This window comes from Gallus gallus, chromosome 13 (genome assembly GCF_016699485.2).
Source record: "Gallus gallus isolate bGalGal1 chromosome 13, bGalGal1.mat.broiler.GRCg7b, whole genome shotgun sequence".
Lineage (NCBI taxonomy): Eukaryota > Metazoa > Chordata > Aves > Galliformes > Phasianidae > Gallus > Gallus gallus.
Window position 1 is genome coordinate 7,111,086 of NC_052544.1, and position 27,849 is coordinate 7,138,934.

The 27,849-nt window shown below is 35.3% G+C and overlaps 1 long non-coding RNA gene across 2 annotated transcripts; it reads left to right on the forward strand.

Moving 5' to 3' along the window:
• Nucleotides 1–26: 26 nt before the first annotated feature.
• On the forward strand, nucleotides 27–27,277 carry LOC121106731. Of its 2 annotated transcripts, XR_006931416.1 has the most exons (7): nucleotides 27–3,568; nucleotides 4,048–7,007; nucleotides 8,761–8,910; nucleotides 9,634–9,719; nucleotides 18,877–18,987; nucleotides 22,315–22,396; nucleotides 23,357–26,652. It is a non-coding gene; the product is annotated as an uncharacterized LOC121106731 (long non-coding RNA). The 2 variants fall into 2 exon arrangements; XR_005839590.2 differs by lacking the exons at nucleotides 27–3,568; nucleotides 4,048–7,007; nucleotides 8,761–8,910; nucleotides 9,634–9,719; nucleotides 23,357–26,652 and adding exons at nucleotides 16,894–17,015; nucleotides 17,924–17,936; nucleotides 27,158–27,277.
• The last annotated feature ends 572 nt before the right edge of the window (nucleotides 27,278–27,849 follow it).

A 27,849-nucleotide genomic window follows, 5' to 3' on the forward strand; every position in this document is an offset into this window, starting at 1 on the left:
AGGTTTAATCATTTAGTTCCATTACACTGAACCAGAAGCATGATTCAGAACCTTTAATCACTGAGCATTCTCTGGTTTTGTAAAGATTTTAAATTTCAAGGTTAGTCACCTTCTTGTACAAGCAACACACTGCCACGTGATTTGCCATTGTTTTTACAGAAGCTGCAGGCAAGAATCAGTTTTTCATGTTTTGTCAGGCAGCTGCAGTTCCACATCCCAATACCTGCTGTCTTAACCACGCCTCTACTCCCTTGTCCACCAATATAGTATCACACAGTTGTCCCATTTTAAGGAAAGTAAAGGAAATACTGTATAACACCCTACTTTTATTCTAATCCCAATGATTTTAGGATGACAGGGAAAAGGCCCATTTCTATTTCATTTGTGTTTTTACTTAACTTGCTTAGAACTTTTAAAGTGAACATCAGTAACTGTGTTGATTTGTTACAGAAGAAACAGCATAGAATTGTGCTAACTGATGATCATGAATATTCATAAGGTAAAGCTGGATAAAATGTTTGAGTGCAAGTGGTGAAGAACTGGGAGAAGATAATAAAACAGGACATTACTGACTTTTCTCAGTACTCAATCCTAAAAAGCACTAATACAAGGCGCTTAGGTCCTTAGATATAGAACTATAAAACTTTGAGAAACTTTAAAGAAATATACGTATTTAACTACCTATAGACATAAGAATAGATGATGGTTGCTGCATTCTCTATGCTACTGATTGTGATTTCCTGCTTTATAAAAAGCCTGCTCAAACTTTCAGCACAGGCAGAACAGAGTAGGGGCACTATAGAAAGTGCACTTTTAATAGAGTTTCTTGGAGAAATCGTGGTGGTGAGTGATAAGTGCCAAAAGAGAGGAGGGTATGGGTGGAACATAGTGGAAGTCTAATTAAAATTCTGTGGATTTTTATTGGAAGATCCTTGCTTTGCCAGAGCAATAGTTGCTCTCAGTGCCTGATATTCTCTGGGCTTTCTTTGTTGCCTTTCTTAATGCTCTCTTTGGTTCAAGTCTAGGTGACTGTTTGGAAAGACAGAATCTTGATTTGGCCCAAACAGTCTGATGTGCTCCTTTGCAAAATCAGCTATACCTGGAGATTATTTTGCTTGAGTTCCCTGCAACTACAAGAAAATTTTTAGCTACCTCTGGACAAATAACTTGTCCCATCCCCGTTCAGAGGAAAACTGCATTTTTTTTTCTATGAGAATGTGTCCCCTCTGGGCCATAGGAAAAGTCTTTTCAATTGGTAGGGAATGCTGACTGAAAACTGGAAGCTCTGTTAAAATTGCCAAGCTTTGACATTTGTTCTTTATTCTACATTGAGATGAATTAAGACCGTGCAAATTATGTTTGTGAAAACATCACAAAAAGCAACAATGATATAGCTGCTGGGAGCTCGAGGTTTGAGATGCTGTGCTTCCTGATTCATTTACACGTTGGGCAGCGTTCCAAATCACTTTTCATTTGTTTGATTGATATTTTAAGTGTTGCAAATGAAGCAGAATACCAATATCTTAGTGATTAGGATTTCCACCAGAGGCATGGGAGACAGATATTTGTCACTTTCCTGTGTAAATACTTGCTGTGGCTGGGAGTCCCCATCATTCCAGTGCAGTTTTGCTCCGTGTAACACGGTATGCTTCTAAACACAAATGCTTCAGAGGATTGTTATCGTTTAATCCCAGTAGGCAGCTCAGGACCATGCATCTCACTCTCCTCAGATAAGATGGGAGAGAGCATCAGGAAAGTGAAAGCAGGAGAACTCGTGGGTTGAAAGAACAACTGCCCACTAAGTAAAGCAAAAACCATGTGAGCAGGTAAAGCCAACGAGGAATTCATTCACTATTTCCCATCAGAGGCAGCTGTTCAGTCCCTCCCAAAAGACTAGGGCTCAGCATGCATAGTGATTTCCTGGGAAGACAAATGCCATCAGCTGCGATATTCCACCTTCCTTCTTCTTTCCCTTAGCTGTTACTGCTGATCATGAAGCCCTACGGTATGAGATATCCCTTTGGTCAGTCTGGATCAGCTGTCCACATCCCCTCCCAGCTCTCTGTGCATCCGTATTTTTTTAAAAAACCTTGATTTGGAAAAAGTATCAGTGTATTGTAATATTGAAGAGCAGTACAGCTTACCATGAGCGCTTTGGAAAGCTTTACAGACAGGCACTGAACCTTTCAGCAGGAAGATATTGGGAATGGTTTTGATTATACTGCCCCGTACTGCAAAACATACAAGGAGGGGGGAGTTCATTTAAGATGGAATGAAGATTGAACTACCATGTATCTTTTAACATGCTACAAATTAAGAACTGAACTTATTTACTTCAGTGTGCAAGGGACACTGCGTGTCTTTGCAAACACATAGAAACTTGATGTGCCTGCAAGCAAATGTTTGGAAGGTAAGAATAATGATACCAATTCACTCCTATAGACTGTAGACATAATTGAATCCTCTGAGAAATTAAGTATACAAACACTGACGTATAAAAAGCTAGATAGATTTGCTTGAATCAGGACAGCAACACATAAAAAACAGCAGTATCTATCTACTTAAAGGGAGAGTGTTAGAAAGAGAGAATCCAATCAACATAAAAGACATGAGATAATACAAGAGTGACCTTTTCAAGTTAAGTTCCTGTATTTTTCCTAAATTATTCTTTTTATCAAATGTTTCTAATAAGTCCATTCACCCAGACTAGATGGGCTACTCTAGCAGTAAGATGTTATCCCCTGTGCTGTGACAAAGTCAGAATGTAGACCTGATGAAATTGGCAGTATCTCATTTAGCTCATGTTTGGAGAAAGAGAAGGTTAAATACCAGTGTGTAGAGGCTTCCATGGTGCAGTCTCAATTTGGTCCCTCTTTTATGACTCTTTTTCATATATGCAACTTTGTGCTTTTTGTCAAAGAATATTTTGGTAACAGTAATTATCCATTAGAAGATTTATCTCTGCTTCACATTCAAGAGCTTTCATGGCATCCGTAGTTGAATAATTTTGATACTGATGGCTACTTGGTGGTTTTGGACTGAGTAATTATACATCCACAGGGAGAGAAAGGCATGCTGCCAAAGCATTTCAAGTGCTATCTCAGCAATGCAAAAGACTTGGCATTTCCCTCTGTCATTTTTCATTCTCAAAGTGCTATAAACATATGCTGAAGAAAATATTTCAAGTACCTGGGAAGAGTAGCCCAGTACACTATCAGCTCAACTCTTCTGGACATTCTTATTTATTTTGCTAAATGAAGGCATCTTTAGAAACTAGTTATCACAGAAGGAATTATTATCCTTTTCGTTACTGTTGCACAGATGTACTGTATTTCTCCATCGTCTCTTTTTTAGTAATCAGAATAAGACAGGTAATCCTCCTGCTCTTTCCCCACTAGGTCACATAGCAGATACTGTATGAACTGCTATATTTTCTGAGAACAAATTTTGAAATCTGGTCTTCAGTTTTCGGTTTTCTTAATCTGTCCTCATGTTTAATCCAGGGAACAGGATGAGGAAAGAGATGAGTATACTGTTGCAGTTTAGTACCAGTGTTCCCATCGACTCGGTAAGTTACTGAATTCCTGGAATAGCCATGCTTTACATATATCCTCCACCATCTGGAGTGTGGGTGGAAGGCATGCTTGAACTAAAGGTGTTAAAATTACACTATTAATGGTTTTGGATGATGTTGTCCTTAGGAGAACAAAAAGAACTTCAGCCAGTTAATTATTTTATCTGCAGAAAGTAACAAAGGGACTTAATTCAGCAGGAGTGCGGGTGTTCATGTGTGTGTGCATCTATGTAGTCACAGAAAAAGAATGCTTCATTACAATGATAACAGGTTGATTTGAATTATTTGTTTGGTATCTTTATTTTTCCATGTTTGCCGAGACAGACAATTTCTCAGCTTCCTGTCGTGCTTCCTTCACTGATCCAGACACTGGAGCAGTCTGTAAAAGGATTCTGCGGTTTACAGTCTTTTCATTTCGTAATTATTTTACTTAGAAATCATTTTTAAGATAAAAATAAATTATTTTTTTACAGATGTTTTCTGAATCTGAATTCTACAACATGGTGTGGATTCAGCAAGAAATGTCCTGAGAAATGGTGGATCAGAAGATAAAAAATGGCAGTGACATCCACCTTTGTGCCAGGCACAGTGCCGGTACTCCAGAGCCACACAACCACTGTCTCCCACCTCACATTCATGCTTATAATTCCAGACATGCTTAATGACGTATAGCAATGGTTCTTCCCCCATACAATGCTAAAAACAACTTCCACTTGTATTTTCAATTATGTTATTTTTCACTTAGACATGTCTGAAACTTCAGCAACAACAAATCTTTAACTTATTCCCTTCTTTTTACTTCGGGTTGATTTTGTTACTGGTTTTTGTTTGTTTGTTTGTTTTTCTTTTTCTGTCTTCACAACATACTGCAGGTTTGAGTCTCTCAGAGCCAGAAAGAAATCGGTATCAAGACGTGCTAAGAATGTATTGTAGTTACTAAGGAAGTGGTTTCCCAAGCAACAGTAACCACATGAAATTCGACAGAATTTCTTCCTTTGCTACTATATCATGTTTGAAGATTTCAAAGAGCCAGGATGTGGGTAGCATAAGTGATTTTGTCCTTGTTAAACAGAAGCAGATACAGTAATATCCTTGTCCTTACTAAAGAAAGGGTTAAATTCATTAAGTTACAATTTTCCTGGTAGCAGAAAAAAATGTGGATGTGCCAAATAGTCCTGCAGCATGTGGGCAGATGCTAGAGGCAACATTCTCAGTTGTTACATACTCAGTGGTGATATTTACCATTCAAGAAAGCCATGCCAACACTTTGGTTTGCTCCAGACACTGGAAGAGACATTTACCAGCTTGATGATGTCAAAAAGTGTAGGAAACTTGCACTTGCTTGATATTAGTAGAAGGATCAGAACCAAAGGTAATGAAGTTGCATTGTCCTAACTTCTCTGCAGTGGTGTAAACAAAATGGAGTCAGCTGGGCATCAATCAAAGAATGCAGTGTCATTGCTATTCTGTTTTGATCAAGAAATGAAAATAACACAGTAGATGTTGCCCTCTGAAAGTGAATTTAATGCTTGTTCTTAGAAGGGAATTGGAAACAACAGGTTCTATGGGTTAACAAGCAGTGCAATTTAATATGTTTTCTCGATAGAAAATGTGAATAATTTCTACCTGCTTCTGTGTGCTGAGGTTCATTGAGTGGTAAGGCACCACAGAGGCACTGTTAATAAAGAGCTCAATCCAGCAAGACAAAGAAAGAGATGACTCATTTTTCATTTGAGTTTCAGGTACTAAGAAAATCAAAATTTCTTTCAAAAATTTGTCTTTAAGAAGTGATTCTTTATATCCACTTCATGTTTATGGTGAAATTTAAAAAAGAAAATGTGGTGGTGTGCATGTGAGGCAAATCCCAAGGGAAGGTATGTATTGAAGGAGGTGTGTTTCCATATGTTATTAAGGTTCGTGCTTTGTAGGTACACTTACATCTTTTCTGAAAACTTAGATTTCTGCTTTGACCAGAGTAAGAATTTTTTTACAATTGTACAAACTCCTACTTATCTTCTGGATTGCAGGTCACCATGCATAATGAAACATTTGAGCTACGGAACCTTTTAAAGTATACGAAGAAACAATTATGTGTATTATGAAACTGTTCAGCAGTATGGATTGGGGCCAGCTCTGTGCATTCCCAGATGTAATGGACATAATTGCAGGTCTCCAAGCACAGACACTGAAGTGAATGACTGAGGGGATTTGGGGGCTTCACTGGCTCTGGATCTGTATCAGCAGTGCCAGAAACAAACTGGCTCATTAAAAGCTTTAATCTTATTTCACTTATTACCCTTTCACTTATTTCTACCTTTGTGAACTGCTTCATGCAAAGAACTGCCTTTTTAAACCATCTCTCAAACCCTCTTCAAGTTGCAGAACTAATATTCTTAGCTAACAAGCTCTTAGTTAAGTAAGTGGTTAGAAAACTTCTAAGTCCTTCAGAAGGCTTCCTTCCAACACATCCTCCGTAGACATACTAATGTGTTTGTATTTCTGTGATGCATTAAGACATCTAAAAGAATACTGCTTGTAGGCAGGTAAATGCTATAATTAGAAAAAAACAAGTTGAGTCTCCAAATAAAGTCATCTGTTTCTTTTAAAAATACAGTAGATGCACTATAATGTAGGAACTTAATTTATTTAAATAAAGTTTGTTTGTATTCATGCACAGAACCCAACTAAATCAAATGTCTGCAGCTTTTGTGCATGCTTGCATTTTAAGCAGTTGCATCTAATCAGAATAGTTATCATTTTAATAGAGCTGGCGCACATTAAAAAGAGCATGGATGGGGGGATGTTACCCTCCCCCTCTACTCTGCCCTGGTGAGGCCACATGTAGAGTACTACGTCCAGTTCTAGACTCCTCAGTTCAAGAAAGACAGAGAGAGTCCAACAAAGGGTCATAAAGATGATGGGGAACCTGGAGCATCTCCTTTCTGAGGAAAGGCTGAGAGACCTGTGACTGTTCAGCCCAGAGAAGACTGAGAAGGAATCTTACCAATGCCTATGGATATCTGAAGTGTGGAAGTAAGGTGGATGGGGCCAGGCTCTTTTCAGTGGTGCCCAGTGACAGGATAAGGGGCAAAGGACACAAACTGGAACACTAGAAGTTCCATATGAACATGAGGAAAAACCTCTTTGAAAGTGACAGAGCACTGTAACAGGCTGCCTGGAGAGATTGTGGAGTCTCCTTCTCTGGAGATATGCATATCTGCCTGGACGCCTTCCTGTATGACCTACTGTAGGGAACTTGTTTTATCAAGGGTTGGACTAGAAGATGTCCAGATGATCTCCAGCCACAGTGAATCTGTGATTCTGTGTATTACTTTATTTATTCAGTTTTTTTTCTTTTTCAGAGAAAGCTGCCTCTGCCCTCGAAGGCCTCTCATTTTACCAGGATGTATGCAGTGGACACAGACCTGATAAGGTTGTACATTCTGTTTCAGGTTGTGAAAATACATGAAAATACCTTATATTTTCAGACTTTGTGGAAGAAATGGTTGGGGTTTTATACTGTTTATTTAAAAGGTTGGAATTCACTTACAGTATGTTTTTTTTTGTGGGATAATGCCCCTGTATCACAGTGCCAAGACATTCATGAAAAGGATAGATGACAGAAGTCCAAGCCTGCTGCTATGTCTGGAGTGAATGAAAAGCTCTTCCTTCCAAAAAGAGGAGATCCTCTTTGTCCTCAATTACTGGGACACTCAATTACTCCTTTCTTAGTACCTAATTACTGTATAAAGTTTAGTGACATAAGAAGTTAAAGAAGGACCAGAAATCTCCAACTCTGCAGCTAGAAAATTTTCTTATGAGCTAAATATAAAAGATTTGTAACTGTCTTTTAGGATATTTTCTACCAGATGTCAATATATAGTTATAGATAATAAAGTTTTATCAGAAGCTAGATGCAAGTATTGATTTAAAAATTATAATTCAATGCACTTTTAAAACTGACACTCGGGCATTATTTAAGTAACCTGCCTATTCAACCTGCTAGCCATTGATTCCTTCACTTGCTCCTTTCCTCTCAATGTCTGTTCTTTTTTACACCACTCTTTGCTTCTTAGTATGAAATCATTTGTCACACGTTCTTTCTATTCTTATCTATCAATAAACAAATTGCCTCTTACCTCTCTTTATTCAACACCATTCATACTCCTTAACTCCCCAAATTATGATCCATATTCCTCTCACCTCAACCCCACCCAATATTCATTTTCATTTCAGACTCTTCTTTCAACTCCCTTCTCCCTCACTTCCACTAACTTCACATACAAATTTAATCAAAATTATTCCTCTTTTCCTTCCTAGTTGCAACTGTTTGGTTGTTGTTTTTTTTTTTTTATGCAAATGAAATAGCACTTGGATCACATGATTTAGACTGCTCACCCTGAATGCTTGATGTTGAACTAGCATTTTTATGAACTATTTCCTGCTGTGCCAAAACCTGCTGATCTGAGTGCATTATGGGAACAGGTGGTCCAAGCATAAGCAGCAGTAGGAAGCCTTTAACAAGGTATTAAAAAAATGGTTGTTTGGCTGGGGAACAAGTCCTGAACAAAGGCCAGAATTCATTTTAAACTCTCTTCTTTTTCAAATTCTTCCCTTCTGTTGGTTGCTCCAAAAGTGGACCTCATTTTCTATCATTTCCTCAGACAGCTACAGGCAACCAGAACACTTGAAAGTTTTGCATATTTGCCAAAATGTCATACAGCTTCTATATGCATATTGACCTGAATTACTACATCCATCTGTTTCTTTTATTTCATATTGGATTTAAACAGTAACATTGTTTGCTGAATGCTGTTATTTCAGAAGAGTGTGAATTTCACCAGCCCACTTTTCAATGACTCCCTCCTTCCTAATTGGAAACTCTCTTTCATTGATCCCATTAAATCAATTTTGTTTTCAGATGATGCGGTACTGAAAGGAGACTGCTGACAATGTCTTTACACATTAGATCCCTTGCTTTTTGAAGTTATGGTGGAATAATGAAACTATAATATAATCTATGATTTTTTTACTCTTTGGTTGCATCTGATTAAAAAAAAAATCAGAGATTTTGGAACTCAGAACCAAAATTTTTACTGAAGCCAGAAAGAAAAATTATTAAAGAGGTTATAAGGTTTTGTTTTTGTTTTTTAATACAATAACAAATATCTTATGTTTTCTTGTAGAAATTATGAGGTTGCAGTTTCTACTGGAATAAGAGTTCAATGCAGTCACTTACCCAGACTTCACTTCATCATGTCTGAGCACTTACAGCTATAACTTGTGATCTTTCTGGTTTATTTGGAGGCACAGCAAGCCAGCTCCTGTACACAGAGGTATTCACATTGAATACAGTAGGCTAACCTGATGTATATAAGGTGAAGACGTACGGGTTTTCTGTTTTTGCTGTTTGGTTTAGCTCTTTTAATACGTTTTTAAAAAGATACTCGGAAAAAATGTCTCAGTTTTCACGTTGCTGGCTACATTTTCGTGATCCAACCCATTCAAGCTGAACAGTTAAAAACACAGAAGAAAGTATGGAATATCACCATTTCTGCAAATATTTTATAACAGTAAGCAGACTTAATCAGCTTTCAAATCCAAAAATCCTAAAATCAGCTAAAAATTCCTCATGTTTGCAAAGGCTTGTCCAGAATCTGCCTCTAGAATTTTATAATATGCAAGTACCTTTTGTTTATTTTCCTCTTACTGTAATGAAAACCAGGAGACTGAAGAGTTCTTCTCTTTAGTAAATAGGTACTAATCATTTATTCAGATCTGCAGTGTGCTCGGTATCCCTGACACCTATGTACTGTTCTGTGAAAAGACTGTTTTGCCAATGTTAGCTGTGTTTGTTCTGGGCACCCTAATGTATTGTCAAGGTGTTCCTATAAGCCAACTATAACAAACAACTAGTGAAGTATCTATAAAAAACATATGTCAGTTTTTTCAACAGTTTTATTTGTTCACATTAACTTTGTGACTACTCTAAGTCTACAACAAGTGCTAGCTTGCAGCAAATGGTGACCATTAAATATTTTCTGCAACTCTTTCTTCAGGCATCCTTATATGCTTTCTAATGTGATGCTGCTGTGTGGGATATTGAGATCACAGTGAAGGTCGCAGTGCAAATATTTACATACAGGTATGTGTTTGGTTTTCAAGGATAAATAATTATTCTGTAAATATTTCAGTGGAACAACAGGAGGGAGGGGGAAACCTTGCCTTTGTTCTTTTCCTTTTCCTTTTTATACTTTTCCCTTTTCTTTTTCTTCTTCTTTCCCTTCTCCTTTTCCTTTCCCCCCCTCGTTTTTTAACGCTTGTGAACCTAAGAGAAAGGCAGTTATAGAAAATGCTGTGATGAAAAGAAACATTTTAGAGGTGCTTTAGGGATATTGTTAAAGGGAAGTAACCTTTTGTAATCTCTGAAAACAGGAAGAAATTTAAAGGAAAATCCTTCCTATAATGTTTCACATCGTTTACTTGAACCACAGTTATTGTAAAGTTAAAATACACTCATACAATTTCTTTTTAGACATGCACTAATGGTAATAATGACTTGTGATCGTGTTCACTTACAACTCATTGGAAGGAAATCATTTCCCATTTCTTCTTCTTTTAAAAGTTAGAGCTACTTGATGACTGAATAAGGATTTTGACACACTTCCCTAGCAAAATCTTTGTTCTATTGTGTATTTTGGCTCAGTTCTTCTATTATAGAATGTTACAGCTTAATTTTTAAATAGTGTAATTTCTAAATCCAAGGAGCAGTTAAAATCACAGCTTTTTTCCTTCTTTCAGTTCCTGATCTTTTCTTGATTCTTTTACACGCAAAATGGAATCTATAATGAAGAAATGCCCTTTTGTGTATATGAGGGATGACTGCTTTCAAATAGTGCTAACTTATGTTCTTTTAATAGTATTAGCTTGTTAATCCCATGTTTTCTTTCTGACAAATTAATCCACTTCAAAGTACAATCATTCAAGAGCTGCTCAAACAATAATTTATGAATGAAGCTTTTATCTTGAGGATCCAAGTAATAATAGAGACTCTTTCTAGCAACAGCAATTGTTTTAGCGTGTAGTATCTCAGAAAGATGATTTCTGAAGTATAAATTATAAATTTATTTTACATTGGAATTACATATCACTATTTTTACTGGCACTTTTCTACTGAGTTATGTTTGTTATGTTCTGTCTAGTTTGTAATGTAATCATGTGATCATGTAATGTATCACATGAGTTAACTTTGGTTTCTGTGTAATCTATTTTCTAGAAGACTTCCCTGTGTTTCATCCTCCATAGTAACTCTGAGCTGCCTGCATTATATTTCACACTTATGTCACTTAGTGTTGCTCACTATAATGAATATAAGTGCTTCCAGTACAAACACTTATGGTTACTGCACTTACTACTCATCTTTTAAAAAGAGAAAAAGCAATAGAACTACTGGAAACAGATTTGGTTACGATGCATTTCATTAAATAAACAAATGAAAGTAGATATGGTAATAAATACAATATCCAGGAATAACTGTTTCAGTAAGTCTTCAAATAATAAAACATTTTCTTTATAAAGTTTCATTTCTTTCATCATGTATGGATAAGACCTCTTCCTCAGAAAAATCAAATAGTGTGTTTTTGAGATCTTCAGCGGTGACTAAGAGAGCACGATATTTCACTTGGCCAAGATCTCAGAGGTTTATTTCTCTTTAGCAGAAACTCACATTTCAAAGTTACTGTAGGTGACTAGTAAATTCAGGCATCAAGGTAAAGGATGTAGAAAACAACAGTGTTGTTAGCTAGTACACTCATTCCATGTGCAAGTCAGATATTGCCATGTTACCACATCTTGCTGGTTCTTGTATTTCTTCTTACATTATAAGGTGAAACAACAAAGTGAGCTGTTAAACATTTCAACTTATACCAAAAACGATATTCAGGATTTAGAAACAATTATAGTAAGTCCAGTGACAAAATTCAAGTTAATATTTAGAAGCCTTAGAGCAGCATAGTGCTGGGACTTGGATTCAAAATTGTCTCTCTGAAGGGTTAGTTTTTAAAAAATAAAGGACCAAATCCTGAGACTCTTAATAAGCTTTGGCTTGTTCCTGCATAATTGTAAGAAAGGAATTATCAGTGACTTCTTGTCTAGCTTACAATATACTAGAAGGTTTTAATAACATATAAAAGCATTTGGAAGTAGTTTCTCAAATACGAGTAACTGTAGGAGAATGAATGAATTTTTAGTGAGAGTCACTTACCAGCATATATTCAGATCCTTTGTTAAACTTTATTTACTGAGAGCAGAATCCATTATAGAAATTCCAAATCACTCCTCTCTGATCTTCTGATCTTTCTCAGAATACTGAGATGAATCTTTCACTCTCTAAATATATTCTCAGAATCTCATTTGTTTTCCCCATTTTTTCTCCATTCATAGCCCAGTTTCCAAATTGTGTTTCTAGACATTTTTTCCAGTAGATGTTCTTACTATCTTATGCTATTTTTAGTATTTACCTTTTGATGTTAAAAATAGGAATCATTTTTCTTCCACACGTGTTGAAATTTCTTCTTTTTTCTTTTTTCTTTCTTGATTGAGTTTCAATATGAAAATCTGAAAATTTTTCTAAGAATTTGATGACTCTGTTGCATGATAGGATGCATAGTAGAGTGAATTGTGTATGTCAGTTCTACAAAAGCTACAATGTTGAAGTATTACTACTCAGCTTTGCTTCTACTGCATTCTTATGAACTCTATTGGAAAAAAAATAATAAATCAAAAAATGTGCATAGATTGAACAAGTGCATGCATTACAGTTTTTTTACCTAACATTTTGTTACTTACCTTCCAGTACCACTATGAAGAGTAAATGATGACCAGATAGTATAGCTGAGCTGTGTGTTTCCAATCTATCTCTTTATTTTTTTCTATTTTTTTCTTCTTTATCCTCAGATCTTTTAACAATTTCTGTGTCTAACTGTTACCCACATTCTTCTAACTGGTCAATCTTCAAAAATCACCTGTCTTTCTGTTTGTTTGAGTGTAAATGTACTCAATTTATTACAGTGCTCCATTTTCATTTCTTATGTTCAACTACAAAGCACTTTAAAATTCCGTGTATGGATGACATTAGATTGAGTCAAACAAAATGAAACAATTCAGCTGAACTTACCTGACCAGAATCACAACTTTTAAACTCAACAAGACAAGTTATGATTGCAAATTAAATTGATCTATTGGACAGGATGACGCTGTCCCAGCTACTATTTCACCTTTTGTCCAAAATCTTCAAGGAAGAACAGATCATTGAGAAGAATTTCCCAGATTACTTTTGATTTGCTAGTGATATTATTGCTGCTACTAAAATCACAGGAAAAGCTTTTGGCACTTATGATAACGTTCGCCTGGAGACTTTGGGGGATTTGTAGAGCGCTAAGATCTCACTTAAACTGACAATAAAGGAAAAAATTACTTCAGTGAACACAAAGACGTTGGGCTATATTATAGTGAGAAATGACACAATCTTTAAATCTAAAGGGAAAAAAACAGATTTAGAGAGAGGTATATATAAGCACAGTTTGTTAACACTTTATTATTAATAATCTTGTTTGCTACACTACATTAAATTGAGATATTTTAAACTGGGGTATTTTATTACACCAGTAGTTTAGTATTATTGCAGGAAGAGCAAGTATGATTTATTTTCCTAAGATGGGTGGCCCTGCAGTTCAATTCAGTACAAAACTTATCCTCTATTTAATGCAATTATTTTAAACGTGATATGACAAGTAAATTAGCAATTATGAATATTTCCTTTTAGGAGCTTTTGACCATACCTGGTCATAAAGATTCAAAATCTTTTTGGAAGGTTTTTGCTTTACAGGAAAGAAGAATAGTAAAAGAATGAAAATCAGTGAGGATACTAATAGAGCACATTCTGTTGCAAAGAGGAATTCTCTCTCCCGAACTCATAGATTTAAGTGAAAACTATGTAATCCTTGTAACAGAACTAATAATTAATCACACACGTAGTGTGAAGCCTTTATCTTTGTTATTGGTTTACTCCTATTTGCTTTCTCACAAATAACCTTCTCTGACTTGGTTCTGAGAGAATCCAGGAGCTATTTAACATTTGTAACAAAAAAAGTATATCAAATATGGCTCCTACAGAAAAATAAGCAAAGACCACATCTCTAATTATATGATAGTGTGATCTTATATTATGTAGTCATGTTGCACCACTTTAATAGTCACTGATTCAGTTGCAAGTTTACAAGTAATCAGAAAAGCAGATAAATTGATTTATGATTTCAGGTTTGTTTGTTTTAAACAATGTTTTATGGCAGAGCGACTTAGTTCAAATATTAAACTTTTTATTAGGAATTAATGCAACCTGTACTAATACATGTCATAATATGACCGTACTTCACTTGAATTTTGCATATTACTTGGCATCACAGTCCATTTTCATAGCTGCTCTTTTATATTGACTATATAACCAAGCAAAACATTTGGCATACCATACACAACTCTACTTTCAAGTTTATACTTCTAATGAGGTTAGTTTTTATGGCTTATGAAATGTTTTCTCATAAAGTGGTCATTTAATTCTTGTCCTTTAATTGTAATAGCCCATTGTCACTGCTGATTTACAGTGCATTATCCTCTTACAAGCAAATTTTATCACAGGAGATCTACTTCCCCCTAAGCTCTGCTAGAATACTGAAGAGAAAATTCTGCCACATATATTTTTTAGCAAATAACTTAATATTTAAAAAGTCAAAAATGATCTTGAAAATCACTCACACAAAATTAAGTGTTTATGTAAGTGGAGAGAAATTTGCAATTATAAAAATAAAGTAAAAATAGTTGGGAAAAAAAAAGGAAGTTGTGCTTGCATCATAAAAGAAGAATCAATAAATGTAGAAAGTTAACCAAATGATATTCATTTGGTCACATGTAGACAATTTTGATTCACTGATATTTCAATCAGTTTAAGAAATCTTCATATACATTTAATAATTTAGAAAAGTTTTATTATACATATGTAGTTGTATCATTTTCCTCAGGAAGTAGTAAATGATGATGACAAGATGTTTCACCTTCTGTTGTCAGGATGCCAGTGAGGCTGCAGTGAGAAAAGAAATTTGTTTACATACCATTCTGGTTGAAAAACTTGGTTTCCCTTATCCTAGGAATGAGAACTTATGTTCTCACAGAGCACATGTCCAGAAACTAGAAAATGATGGTTTCTTCAATCCTTCAAAACCTGCCACTATTCAGTGAGAGAAAGAAGGAAAAAATGAAATGAAGTTCTAAATTTAGAAGAATTTAGAATCAGTAAAGTCAGAAAGTAAAGACTTCATTTTCTAAAAATTGCTCTTCAGAGAGTGACATTGGATATCCAGGGTCTACACTATTAAATAAAATGAAGAAAATATTAAGAAAAAACAGGAGATAATGTTCTTATCTAAACAAAAGGTATTAGGTGTTTATGTCTTCCTTGCATTTCTGCATTTACTATTCCAATGCAAGGAACTAATAAACCTATTTTATTTTCTTCAGTTTCTATTACATTCTAGAATTCCTTTATTGACTGCAATATGTCTTGCATACTCAATAGAGTAATCAAGTGTTTCTTGATCTGTTACCACACTTCTAGGCAGCTGCCTCATTAGGCTTTGTTCTCTGCTCAGATTATGAAATACATATAAATGTTCTGTGAAATGCAGTATGCAAGACATGCGTTGTGTATCCTTCCTCTGTTAATAGAATAATGTTGTAATGTGATACCTTAGCTTCTTTTAAAAGGCACAAGTGTCTGTCTTTCACAAGAACAGATAAATGTAAAAAAGGACCAAAGTTCCTCCTCTTATGCTGTTGTCCATTATGTCTGAAGTGACGTTTCCTAACAAAAATAGGAAAACTCAGCATTCCAAATTCTGGACCCTTGGTTGATGTTGAAGGTAAGCATGGGTTCAATTCAAAGGCCCCAGGAAGGGTGTATGCTCTGCCTTTCTTGCTTTGAAGAGAGAAAACATCCTCCGTAGTAGAGGGATGGCATGAATACCACGAAGTCAGCATCATCTGAAACCATGACAGTTATCTTCACTAAAGTTTCAGTCAGTTCTTCTCATGCAACTGCTTCTTGTAAACTTAGCAACTTAATATGTTAGAAGATATACAAACAACACAATTGTGGGGGGGGGTTTGTGTTTTTTTTTGTTTTGTTTTTTGGTTTTTTTTGTTGTTGTTATTGTTCATGTACTTATATCTGTTGCTTTAAGCCCGAGTTGGGCTGTAAGGTAAGTAGTACATCATAGTATGCCTTGCCACCTGGATTTGCTTGTGTTTGATCCTGAGAACTGACAGTTTTCATCTGATGGTCAGAAGGTGACAAACATTTAACTATAGGTAATGTTTTTAGAATTTTTGTTTTATATGCTCCTGAATGAAGTATTCAGAAACTCCTTTTTTCCCCCCCAGGATGAGCTTTGAAATAAACAATGTATCAGGATTGAGCAAATGGATTCTGAATGCTGAGTCAGAGACATGAACAAATGTTGAGTTATAAACCGAACTGAGAATCAAAGGTTGAAAAACAAAGATGTTTAAATGTTACTTATTAAAAGTTCCAGATATCTGTAAGGAGAAAACCGTATGCATTCAAAATAAACAGCAGGAAAAAAATAAATATTGTAATTTAAGCACTGTGTTTTCAAGATAACATGTAATCAGAATAATTAATAGAAACGCAAATGCAATACCAATTTCAAGAAGAACTTTATCTTGTGAAACAAATAGCTTAATTATAGTAGCAAAGCTTTCAGCTGAAATATAAGAATGAAGAAAGACATTTTCCAAGAAATGACTAGGGCTTTTCTGATTTTTTTATTATTATTATTATGAATTGCCAGTTCAGTAAAGAAGAAACTTCCCACTGGAATGCAATTTTTCCTGAAAAAAAAAAGATCCTTTTTCTTGTCATCAAAATAAGTTAGGATTAAACAAAAGACTTGTTCTGCGCAAAACAAAGGATGTCTCTACCCACAGCCATTGTAGTTACTCTGGAAGGAAGTCTGTAGTCAGAGTTATTACCTTTGATTTAGCAGACCAAAAACCTCGGAGTGGGTTCCCTACAGCCCAAATGAATGTGTAATAGTTACAGATGTAGTACTGGTCTTTTTCCCTCCAGTGCCCTCTTTCCCTTTCAGCTGTAAACAGCTTGAAGAATGATTCTGTTGCAATACACTATGTGAATTTCTGAAGTCTCAAAGTTCATGATGATACAAACCCATGCCCAGCTCCATTCGTTTAGTGTACTCTTCAGCTGTTCACTGTGTGCACGGTCCATTCATATTGGGTTAACAGATTAGTATGAAATGCTCTGTTGTAAAATTCAAATGTTTTGAAGGCTTAAGAGATTGGAGATCATTCAGTAAGTATGAAAATTTAGTATGACTTGATTTTGAAGGATTGCTTAGAAGTAAGCATTTAACCTGAAATAGATCTCATACAATTTATTTTAATATTTTTTTCATTATCATCTTGAACTAGTAGTGCAGGCTACTAGTATATTCCATTTACTCTTGTAGTATGTGATACTGGGCTGCCTGTACCATGGGATTACAGATTTGTCAGTCTTATATAAAATGTAAGATGGCATCAAAACAGCAAATAAGAATGGCAAGGGCTACAAAGTCAACTCAGAAAACGTCTCAACTACCTGTTAGAATGTGAGGTCTATTTCAGGTTACAGAGGTTTATTCCTGAGAGTGATCAAGGAGTAAGTTGCATAGCAAAGTGATTTCATTGGCCACAGCACTGGCTGTTGACTTGCACACGGATAATCCTATACTCAAACAGAAAATGTGTGGCAGGTCGTTGTAGCTGATTTGCATGGTTACCTGCAAGATTAACAATTTCTGTGTGTCCCACTGTGAACATATCTTTTTCATTTGCGGTATCATATTGGTGTTTTATTAAGCAATTAAATATAGCAAGTGCTTGATTTTCTGCACTTGTCTATAAAATACTCAGTTAATGGTGAACCAAAGTGATCATTTTTCCATAGATATAAAGGAAAAACAACATGCACAGTTCTCCAGAGATTGTAAAACGTTTATAATGAGTCATTAAATATAAATGTCATCCAAGATATTTAAGGATTGATTTGGGAATATTAAGAGATGCTATAAGCTATTACAAATTTTCAGGTTCATTTTCATATGAAAATGATAATGTCTTAGATATATTCCTCCAAACTGCACTATTTTCTTAGATTAATCAACTAAGTTAAGTTATGTGGCTAAAATGCATGTCTGATTTTTAATTTCTTCTCTCCAGATCAGCTCCTGAGGTATCTGACATTTACCTGTGCAGACAAAATTTCACAGTATCTCCACCATTAATCCAGCCTACAACAGCAATTTCCTGGTTATGAAGTCATTTTTCTCATTTGGTTGTGGGTTTGGTAGTTTTTACTTTGGAAACTTGTGACTTGTTATTTAAGAAGGAAAGGGATGTCCTTAAAATTCATGTTTGATTTTTAAAATCTACGTTTGGTTTGATTTGGAATTCACCTGTATGAATAGTAGAAAGAAACATTTCTGTGTATAAGGATGTCAGGATGTTGAAACAGCAGTTTATGTGCATATTTCAGTTGCTTAAAGAATTGGCATATCCTGATAGGAACTAATTCTGACCTAATTTCTTAGATCACTTCTGAAGCAGTATTTATCTCAGCCTACTCATTCCTGTCTCAGTTGTTAAGCACTTATGAAGCAGATTTAATGTGTTTATGTCTCTGTATCCCAAGACGTGGGCCTTTCTGGTAGGGAGAAGATCCATTCTTAGACATAACTGAGGTATGGATTTACAGCCGCAGAGAGAAAAGCAGAAAAAAGCAATCCCAGTGCCTGAGGTGTATTGGCAATTTCGTTTTACCTGTTAAATAAAAATTTCTGTGTTGTCGATGAAGGAGGATCTTCTAGGGCCTGTGATACTGCAATGAGGGCAGGTTAGGATGTCCTAACCCCAAACCCAGAACTTGATCTCAAGTAATAAAATGAGGCCTCTGCTCCAAAACAAACCATACAAAAAATCTTTGATATTTTATAAATGGTTTTATAACATTTGCTTTTTGACGACGGACACAGGAAATGCAGTCTCTGGCATTATTTCCTTCAGAGTACTTAACTTTTTCTGGTACACTGTGAGCAGCATTACACCAAAAAAATTAGTGCTTAAACATGTCTTGGATTTCTGTGTCCTGAACTTCTTGTTTTAACTTCTTCTAGGCAAGTCTTAGTGTATGACTCTCTGGAGACCCCTACATAAAGGCTGTGAATCTGATTAGATTCCAAAATGGAAGAGCAAGACATCTTGTTTTTGTCCATACTCTTGAAAATGTAAGTGTATACAATGTCTACTGCAAGGTCTGCATGTGTATCTTTTAATGGCAATCTAAAAAAAATAAAAAATAAAAATTAATCTTATCTGCATGAAAAAAAAATTGAATTTATGTACAAAGAGTACTTGTACAATGTTAGCCACAGTCATACTGTTCTATTTCAGCACGGAAGTTTAGAAGCTTCTATCTATGAAAATAGTTGACTAAAAATAATCCAATGTTGCGATAAACTTCTCATTAGAAGCAATGATAGTATTCTAGGCAGCATTAAACTTCCTTCTTGTAACAAATTATTTAGAATTATTCAGAGTAAAGTATATAGATGATTTGCTAATGATTTGTTAATCTGTTAGCCCAAAATACTGTTTTAATCAAGAATTTGAAAAGCAGACTAGAGGAGTATTTGATACTATAATAACACCTTTCATACTGAAAGCAATTTTCAGTAATGAGCTAGATAGTGTGGGTGCTCTGACTGTGAAGAGAATACAAATACTAATAGCCACAAATTATTCAACATATTTTTTCTTATACAGAGATTAGAGTAAGGAAATATGCTGCTTGACTGGAATGAAGAAAATTGCTTACGAAACTGCTCACCTACCCAAAAATCATTTTAAAAAAGTATGAGCACTTTTACCTCAGCACTAAGAGGAGTTAAGTAGCCAACTTAAAAGGCTTTTTGTTTGTTTGTTTGTTTGTTTGTTTTCAGTGGTAATTTCCAGGGTTTTGCACCCCCTTTCACCAATGATCCAAGGATCAAAAACAAAACACATGCATACACTGTCACCTCAGACAATCCAGGGAAACAAATAGCAATATAGCTAAAAGCCAAACAGCGTCATGACAGTTAAAACTTCAGAGAGAGAATGCATAATTGAGATGTTATGAACTTTATAGTTCTTTGGTTTCAGAGAATATTTTACTATTCAGTCAACTACAGAAAAGGCTTCCAGTCTCAGTTCCTCCAGGTTACTGCATATATTGTAGCCAAAATATCTCATGAAGTGTGGAAGAATGATTTTTATTTTAAGAGAATGGGAAAGAAAAGATTGTGTCCTTGTATTTGGAAATCTGTACTGTATTATTATTTTTGTAATGAATGGTATCAGGGAATAGAAGAGATAAAAAAATCCTCCTTTGGTATGTTATGCATTGATATGCTTTGTGTATTTAGTTCCTCGTAGCAACTGCTTGGCATTGAAGCCTCTAAACTATTGATTTATGTAACACTAGAAAACATCCTTATCGTTGAGGTAAAAATATGAAAGCTCATGGAGTTGTATGAGAACAGTATCCTCATGAACTGTACAAGTCTGCATTAACTTTAGCTAGAGAAAAAAAAAAACGGTGAATATCTGAAGGGACAAAAGTCTGTGTCAGCCTTAGTTAAATACGGAGTAGAAAGTTAAAGAAAAGAAGTTATGATTTACTCTGATTGGAGAGCTAAGCTCGGTTTCAAAACACAGCTTCAATCAAAAGTATTCAGAAAAGCTGATATTTGACCAACAGAGACAGACATATGAAAATACTTCTGAATTGGTATACCTGAGGAAGTAGAAATAAAATCTTTGGTCAGTAAAGCAAAGATTTTGCTGCTCCAAAGATCAAAGGTTTTTTTTCTTAACTTTCTGAAAAACATCAGTAGCTTAACTGTGGATTTGAGGGTGCCAGTTTCTATGGATAATAAAGGATAAAACAGTGATTTGCAAACACAAGTATGTGGGATAATTACACAAGAAGAATAACATTTTCTACAAGCTGTTGGAAAACTATTTTTTTATTATTATTATTTTGATAAATATTTATCTTGTAAGCTCAGGGCAAAATACTGAAGCAATTACAATTGAGTGTTTTGGAACACCAGATCCACCATTTGTTTCCTATACTTACAAAAAGATCAGGCTCAATCTCTTCCTGGATTTGAAGGGATAGTGTCATGAGTTTCAGTTAACGAATGTGGTTGAGATGCTCGGATGTCACTGAGAAAAGTTATCACTGCCAGTCGTAGAAATTCAAATACAGAAGAACTGTGTTGCTTCTGTGAAATTTTCTTATCACCTGAGTGAAACATTCCAGTTCTGACAAAAATTCTTTGTATGTTTGGCTTTAATTACTCTCCATTTTTATTCATATGCTATTTGAAATATATTTTTCCACATCATCTACCTTTTAAATTTTGTTCTCTTTATTAAATATCTCACTGAAGATGAGAGAAAAAAATTTGGTACTGTGTCTTGTAAATGTTGTGCAGCAACACACCTCTCCAAATGAGCAAGGGAGAACAGATAAATTTTTAGATGTAAAAAAAGTTTAAAGAAAAAACTGCTGTGTGGAAGTTATTTGCCAGACTGTCAATTTTTTGCAACAGATAAACCAATGACAACTCCAAGACTTTTTGGAGAATATTGTTCCATTTCATATAATAGCATTTGACAGGACAGAGGCTATTATACTAAACATGCTGACAATATAATTGTCTGCTAATGACAAAAAAAAAAAAAAAAAAAATCAGATATTTGAGTAATTAAAAGTACGAGAATATAGATTATTCTGTGTTAATTCCTGCTTGTACAATATTACTTTAGATGCAAGAAACCCACTTGTATAGTCGTTACATGAACACCTAATATTGTCATGCTGCAATCTTGAATGTTCCAAAATGCTGTCAGAGGATTATGGGAGGGAAAAAGGAGTATTCCCTAAACAAACCTAAGCTGTTCAACTGCAATCTGTTCACCTTTTCCCTTTTTAGTTCTGTAATTTCATAAAATTAATGGGAGGTTGTTTTCTGAATGTGTTTGAAACTACTTACCTCTATTAATGTTGTTCTCATAATTACCTTTCTAATAACTAGAAGAATTACATTATAAATATCCTGTCTTCTTCTAACTACAGTGGCAGTGATTTGTTCTGAAACGTGCTTTGAACGGATTGTGTTAAAATTCATCCCATAAGCGTATATGCTGTAAAATACGTAAAATCCTTTATTTGAATTGATTCTGCTTGCTATTAATCATTTCTTACAAATGTGTGTATATGTGTATATTATTGGGGGGAGGATTGGTGAGCAGCAATGCATCTTTAAAAGCAGTGTTTTGGTGCTTGCAAAAGATATCGAAGCTGCCATACAAGATAAGAAATCATCTCCTTGGTACTTCCCTAATATACAAGTAGTTCTTAAACATGCTGTACATTATTGCCTGCCTATTATGCATGTCATTTTTCAGGGCTATTCTCCAATCAAAATAATACCTTCTGTAGTTAAGACTATTCACAATAAATTACTTCTCCTTTTTTTTAAAATTAATTTATTTATTTCAAGGTTATCCTAACCCTCAAGAACATTAAGAACAGTAAGGCTATGAAGAGATGGAGAAGAACAACTGAAGTTCCATAAGAAGCCAGTAAGTTTAACATTCTGACTTTTGGCATTATCAGTGAAGAGTATAGAAAAGGTATGGGAACCTTGCATTCTGGTGCAACAAAATGTCACTGTATTTGAACTCTCTTAATTTGGACTGTGAAAAGAGCACTGCTTAATGGCATAATCTGAAGACAATCACGTGTAGTTTTGAAACATAATTCCTTTATTTGTAAAGTGTTAAGGGGATAGAGAGAGTGTCAATTTGTCTCGTCTAATTACAGTCATTCAAAGATGTTTATTCGGTAGTTACTAAAGGGATTGGGAGTGACTTGCTCAGACTTTTGCATTAATATTTACATGCCTATGTGAAATCATCATGCTGTGCATCTAACTAATTAGTGACAGACAAATATATTCCAATACTATTTGGAAATTTCTTGTTTGCATAGGTGTAAGTAATTTTAAAATCATAAAATAGTTAGAATTGGTAAAGCATAGAACAGAATTAGTTTAAATTGACTTTGGATATGACATCTACAAGATAGAATGTATGTCTCTATTCTGAAAATTTCAGTAAAATGTGTGAAAAATAATTGTTATCTTTTTAATTATTACTATTATTTTAATTTTTCTGGGTAGTACCTGGCTTTTGAATTCAGATGTTAAATGTCATTTTCTCATTATTTAACTTTTATATCTCCAAGGGTTTAACTCCTTTTTCTCCTTTTCTTTGGTTCCCAAAATTACCTATTGTAATTTAATTAAAAATCGATTCGTACTTTTTTTGATAAGTATGAAAATCCATTTCTGGCATAGCTGACATTTTTAGTCCCTTTTCATTAATTAAAACTGAAGTAATATTGAGGGCTTCTTTTAACATTCTTGCTGACAAAGCCAATCTGTCTTAAGCAAAAGATGGATTATTTGTAAACATGATATTACAACATACCTGACAACCAGAAGAACAACTCAAAATGCAGTTCTTTCTTCTGCTTCACAGTTCAATTTGGTATTGTTGAATCACTACATCAAGAAACCTAGCTGCATCTTGAAGAACATATTGTTACTTGCACTGCTTTATGTCAAATTAAACATGTAGACAATTTCAAATGGAAAGAATGTTGGACAGTATAGTAACAACTCAGAGTCAGGACTAAAAGCAAAATTAGTTGCTCTCGCACAAGCTTTTGGCTTGTTATGGAAGAAGATGATTACTGTAATTAGTGACACTGAAGATGTACAATTCTCTTCATGAAATAGTTGTGGATGAAGTCCAAAAAATTATTATGCTGGCTGTTTGGCCAGAAAATATCAAAAGGGGACACCTGTGTTCCAGATAGAAACAGCTGTAAATATGTTGTTACATAAGCACTCGCTCTGCTCCCACATACTGTGTCTTGCTGTTGTCAACCTAAGCTTGAGAACTGGTTCCATTTGAAGGGAAAGAAAAAGCATAGAGTTATACAGTATTTAAGAGAAGATCCCCGTTCCTTCATTTTTTGCCTTCATATTTTCTATTATTTTTGTACTTTTTTTTTTTTTTTTTTTTTTCCTGGATTTCAACCCAGGAATCCATCTTCCTCATCTGCTGTAATTCATAGACTAGAGAGTAACCTTTCTTCTTCCCTGCTACCGCAACAACTAATCATTTACATTTTAGATGCAAAATGCCACTGCCTGTAGAGGAAGTTTGTCCTTGCATTCTCAGTTTTTCTTAGGGGGTGGAGACATAGATCTGAATGTGAATTTAAATAGTAATGGCAGTGAAACTTCGGTCCGTCGCAGCTTCAACAGCTTTTGCCAAAAAAAACCCACAACAACAACAAACAAAACAAACAAAAACAAACAAACAAAAAAACCCTCCAACCACCTTAAATGTTTTTCCGGCCATTTTGCAAAAGAGAACAATTTCTGAGACTTTTTTATTATATTTGTTTATTTATTTAACTTGTGAAGAAATAAATATTAAAACCTACTGGCTCAAGACTTTTAGAAGAGTAAAGCACTGGAATGTTTAGGTTTGACAAATGCATTGATGCACATGACACTTCATGTTTTCATGACTGAATTGTTTCTTGTCATTTAGAGAAGCAGAAATTTTGTGGGAGAGTTGCAATACTCCCTCCTTAGTTTTTATGCTACCTTGAGTCTGTGTAATGTAAGGGCATGTTTGAAATGCTGTCTTTGGGTCTGGGAGCTTAAATTTCACGTAATTTATGTATTAGAAATTCAAGTCCATATTTGAAGCTGTATTTATGTATCTTCTCTGTTTTGTGGTGGTTTTGCTTTTTAAATGTAAAGTATTAATTTTCACATTCAAACATGCCTGTAAACGGAGCTTATCTGATATTATGTGCAAGTTCAGGCAAATTGTTTATTATCCCTGGAGTGTGATGTAAGTCCTACTTATCACATATCTTTCAACTGTAACTTTACAGCCATTACTGATCAGATATAGATTATTTTTCTTACTCTTACAGTGTTGCAATCTATGATATAGAAAGAATGAGGAAAAGCTGGTAACAGCAACACTACATAAATAATACCTTCAGACCAAAAAGAGAAATAGAATGTATCCAAGCAAATACTGAAGAGAATAAGTGGAGAAAGAATTACTTGATTTGGAGTAAAATCAGGAACCCTGGAGCTAATGAGCTCATTCTTACAGAAAACACAAGGCAAATTACCAAATCTGGCCCAAAAATACATACAAGCAAAAGAAGATCATTCATTTATTTTATATATGCTTTTTATTTCATGACATAATAAAGAATATTATTCAACTATCTCTGAAATCATGACTGAAGTAACGTTGCTAGAACATTTAGATCTAAAATAAATTTGTATGAAAAATTATGCCATACTTCTAAAATGAGGACAAAATCTGACTTTGTAGATGACAGCTGAGTCTTTCTGCTTTTTCTTTTTTTAATCTGTTTAAAAGGACAACAAAATGTGATCGTTTTATAATGGTTCCTTTCTTTCCAAAAGCAGAGATCTGAGGAGGCCATATATTTGATGCTCCATTTCGCAAACTAAAATCCCCTGCCTTGACATTGTTCAAGGTGAGCTTAAATAGGGCAAGACACATGCTGTTCTTACAGCTGTATTTGTTCAGATGCACAGTTCCCAACTGCATGAGGCTACCCACTCCCCATACTAAATGCCAGAGATAGAAAAAGTAGAAATGGATAGGAAAGATAAATTCATTTAAAGGTCTTGCTATTGTTAGTACAGTCATGGTGTATAAACATGTTATAATTAACAGGATCTAGCATATGATTTTCTCTTCATTGCCATTGAAGAAAATAAATTATATTGTTGTTTCATAGTGATAATGTTCAGATTTGACTGTGTTTAAGAAACCAAGGAATGCCTTCCTTTTTCTTTCTAATGAATTGCATGCTTTACCTTTTTTATTTTATTATTTTATTTTGTTAATTTCCTAGTCCCTAGTTTTGTTAATTTTCCCAGTCCCTATGAAAGAAAATGAATGTTAATGGGATGCCTTTAGCAGTTTAATTAAAACTTTCTGGCTTGATTAAAGTATGCAGACTACACCATAATAGATTCAACCATTGACATTTTGGAATATGCAATGCCTTCAGAAGAAAATGTCCCAAAGGGGCTTTATTTCCTTCTAAGTGAGAATAAATCATGCCAACATTTGAAGATGAAAAGAATATACAACGTAATAAAACAAATAAGATACTTTTAGTTATAGGTGAGGACTGTAAATGTTCGACCAATAGTTCATACTGTCTTCCCAATCCAAAGGTTTGCATATGTATATGTAATATGTGTTGTCTGTGCATATTGCTTTAATTCATATATTTTCATAATATATGTATGTAATATATGTAATATACATATACTGTGAAAATACATGTTTACATATGCTGGAAAAAGGGAAACATCACTCTCATTTTTAAGAAAGCAGGAGGGAAGATCCAGGAAATTACTGGCCAGTGAACCTCACCTCTGTGCCTGGTAAGATCAAGGAACAGATATCAGATCCTTCTGGAAGATTAAGTTAAGGCACTTATGAGATAAGGTGGTGATCTGTAAGAGCCAGCCTGGATTCACCAAAGGCAGCTTGTGCCTGATCAATATGGTAGCCTTCTGTGACAGAGTGATGGCATCAATAGATAAAAGAAGACCAGATCATGTAATCTGCCTGGACTTTTGCAAGGCCTTTGATATGGTCCCACATCAGAATCTTATCTCTATATTGGAAAAATATGAATTTGATGGGTGAACTATTTGGTGAATAAATAATTAGTTGGATGGTCATAACCAGAGTGTTGTTATCAGCAGCTCCTTGTCCAGGTGAAGGCCAGTCCTGTGTGATGTCCTCCTAGGGGCCCAGTGCTCTTCAACATCTTTATCAATGACCTGGATAGTAGGATTGGGTGTACCCTCAGCAAATTTGCTGATGACACTGAGTAGTGCAGTTAATGCAATAGGAGGACAGGATGCCATCAAGAAGGACTTGGAAAAGCTTGAAAAGTGGGCCTGTGAGAACCTAATGAGATTCCTAAAGGCCAAGTGTATGGTATAGCACTTGAGTTGGGTAAATCCCAGCTATGTGAACAGACCTGGAAAAATAATTCATTGAGAGCAGCCATGTGGAGGACTTGGTGGTTCTGGTGGATGAAAAGCCTTATGCAAGGTAGCAGGGAGCACCTGAAGCCCAGAAGGCAAACTGCATCCTGGGCTGCAACAAAACAGGAGTGGCAGCAGGGCGAGAGGGAGGATTGCCCCCCCTGCAGGCCTATCTAGGCTTGGGCCCCCTCCACAGGAAAGACGTGCAGCAGTTGGAGCAGGTCCAGAGGAGGGCGGTGAAGATGGTCAGCGGGCTGGAGCAGTTCTCCTACGAAGAGAAGTTGAAGGAGTTGGACCTGTTCAGCCTGGAGAAGAGGAAGTTCCGAGGAGACATCACTACGGCCTTCTGGCACTTGAGGTGAACTAATATACAGGAGGGAAATCAACTTTTTACACAGTCTGATAGTGATAGGACAAGGGGGAGTGATTTTAAACTAAAAGAAGGGAGATTTAAATGGGATATGTGGAGAAAGTTTCTTCCTGAAAGAGTGGTGAGACACTGGCACAGGATGCTCAGGGAAGCTGTGGATGCCTTGTCTCTGGAGGCATTCAAGGCCAGGTTAGATGGCGTGCTGAGCAACCTTGCCCATGGCAGGAGAGTTGAAACTAAATGAGCTTTAAAGTCCCTTCCAACCCAAGCCATTCTATGATGCAATGATTCTATGAATATATATGAAGTGCTATATAAAAATATAAATATAAATATGAATGAAACTTTGTATGTGTAAAAATGCACGTGCTGCAGACAGCATCGGTATCTGGGCATTTGCCTTACTAATGAGGCTAAAAATCTGGAGTGAATTGCTGCAAGGAAATATGTTCTGTGCTTTTTTGAGAGAGATTTCAGGGTCTGGGCATTTCTTTGAGAGGGAGTGGCAGGCAGGGCCA